General features: G+C 46.6%; 1 protein-coding gene and 1 long non-coding RNA gene across 3 annotated transcripts in view; one reads left to right on the forward strand and one right to left on the reverse strand.

The window, feature by feature from the left end:
- Positions 1 to 2,500, reverse strand: part of ttc19 (tetratricopeptide repeat domain 19) — a 16,874-nt gene that overhangs the window by 3,405 nt on the left and 10,969 nt on the right. The gene's annotated exons all lie outside the window — the stretch shown is intronic.
- The window catches only part of LOC116037205, an 8,325-nt gene continuing 6,086 nt past the window's right edge, over positions 262 to 2,500 (forward strand). The window contains exon 1 of the long non-coding RNA XR_004101816.2: positions 262 to 272. This is a non-coding gene — a long non-coding RNA (uncharacterized LOC116037205). The remainder of the gene's footprint in view (positions 273 to 2,500) is intronic.

Genomic DNA, 2,500 nt, shown 5'->3' on the forward strand with positions numbered 1-2,500 from the left:
ACTTATATTCCGGAAAATACAGTAATGTAATGTTTATTGACATGCTGTTATTTCATCTAAAAAGTCAAATATCTTTGACTCAATGACTGCATGTCTCATACAGTCTTCTCTCTTACAGTGAAGCCCTGAAAAAGTCAGCAAAAAAGTTCCGAAACCATCCTAGAATTTAGCAAATCATGCAAAAAAAAGATTATATTTTCTAGGTAGGCTAGCACACAGCAGGCTCCCAGCAAGCTCTTTCACAGCCTGAATATCCAAGATCTCTGCTTCTGGTTCTGGTTCTGGTTCTGGGGGGATTTCTGAGTCTCAAAGTCGTCAAATTTGCCAAATTCTGCTTTGAGTGTCTCGTAATTGCAAGTTGAAAACCAGTTTTCCATGTTTTTGGTTTGGGGCACGACTAGGTGGGCCAAAACTGATTGTGAACCTAAACTGATATGCGGGCCGGATCAGAATTTGCGAGGGGCCGGATTTGGCCCGCAGGCCTCGAGTTTGACACATGTGCTGTAGTGTGTGGAGAGCAACGATTGGCCAGAACAGTCCACACCTCCGCCGCCTTGATCTTCTAAAGATACAGGAAGTCATTCATTTTCAATGGAAGCTGCTTCTCTCAGCTGCAAGGAGCGGAAAATCTGTCGGCGTCACGTTTTGGGCGTTTTGAGCGACCAGAGCGTCAATCGGAAAGTTGAAAGTAGGTCAACTTTATGGTAATGAGCTATGACGCGGTTCAGCGGCAACCAATCAGAATATAGACGTCCTTCACGCTGGCTGATTCCAGAGAAACATACGATGTAAACTTTGGTTCCTACCAAAACATTAGTTCAGAGAAAAAGGAGCAGAAGCTCATCATGGCCGTTGCTGGGTTCCCTATCATTTATGATATTTGCGTATAGGGACCAGTTAACGTTACCTGCTGGTCACATGGTCTCTAAACAGTCCGCTCACGGTGAAGTCCTGCACGGATCAACAGCTGGCGGCTGCTCGCTCTGCCTGCACGCTGCTGCGGTTCAGCGGCTAACGAGCGAGCTAACTGCTAACAGACACCGCTGCGACCAACAACCAATCCACATTCTGTCATTATATATGTCATTTATAAAAGGTTTCTAGTGTCAGTGTATTGGCCGTGCAGCGGCTGCTTGATCTTTTTCCATGATGAACATAGAATGCTGCTACGTCAGAGCGGCCAAAGCCTCAAACAGCTTCCCCGGACTTTCTGACCAGCGTCCTCGACCGGGCGGCCAGAGCTTCTTTGCAGCTCAAGTCGGAGGTGTGTACGTACAGTTAACGGAGGTGTGTACGTACAGTTAACGGAGGTGTGTACGTACAGTTAACGGAGGTGTGTACGTACAGTTAACGGAGGTGTGTACGTACAGTTAACGGAGGTGTGTACGTACAGTAAGACTGCAAGACCTCGCCTCTGCAGGAGTGTGTCCAAAAAGTGTATGCTAGCCTATGGTCCTATTATCACCAACACATTGACCAACTTTAAACAGGTGGAGGAGCAACTACGCTACACCAATTTGGCATTTGAACATCCCAATTTGGCACAACATACACTTAATGTCTGGTAACAAACCTTTTGTTTATAACCAGTGGAGTGACAGAGGTATTTATACTCTAGACCAGTTATTCAATGATGAAGGTATGTTAAGTTTTGAAGACCTGAGAGCTAGCTTTCAGGTCCTTAGGACATCCTTCTTTCTTTATCTTTGCTTAAGATCAGCCCTAAAATGTTGTGGAGTACCATGAGGTACTTGAGACCCACCCAGTCATTAAATGGCTTGTTGATTTTCCTGTGAGAGGATTAGTGTCCAGGATTTCCGTAGGAGAACTCCCAATAGTAAAGAAATGTGAGCGAGAGCTGAGCCCGGAGGGGAAAGTAATTAATTGGGGACAGTTTGGGACATTTCCCATTGTTCCAAGATCCCAAATCACCAGCAGATCCACTTCAACATGTCATAGGACATACTGGACTCCTCAGAAGAGATACGTCTCTAAAGTCATTCCTACTCCCTACTGCACATTCTGTCAACCTGAACAAATGGGAACGTCCCTGCACATGGTCTGGGATAGAGGGTGACACGGGAATCAATTGTCGCTCCCATCCCGTCCCGAGCCCACGAAAATGCTCCCGTCACATCCCGATCACGGGACTGCCCCCCAAAAAAAATCCTGTCCTGCAAAATCTTGACAGAAAGACTCCCTAATCCCGTCCCGCTCCCGTTTGGTTCCCTATGTTGTCTAAAGTTATCAGACTCTGTGTGTGTGTGTGTGTGTGTGTCTCTGTGTGTGTGTGTGTGTGTGTGTGTGTCTCTCTGTGTGTGTGTGTGTGTGTGTGTGTGTGTGTGTGTGTGTGTGTGTGTGTCTGTGTGTGTGTGTGTGTGTGTGTGTGTGTGTGTGTGTCTCTGTGTGTGTGTGTGTATGTCTGAGTGTGTGTGTGTGTGTGTGTATGTGTGTGTGTGTGTGTGTGTGTGTGTGTGTGTGTGTGTCTCTCTCTCTGTGT

The sequence above is a fragment of the Sander lucioperca genome, chromosome 9, assembly GCF_008315115.2.
Source record: "Sander lucioperca isolate FBNREF2018 chromosome 9, SLUC_FBN_1.2, whole genome shotgun sequence".
NCBI classification, from domain to species: Eukaryota; Metazoa; Chordata; class Actinopteri; order Perciformes; family Percidae; genus Sander; species Sander lucioperca.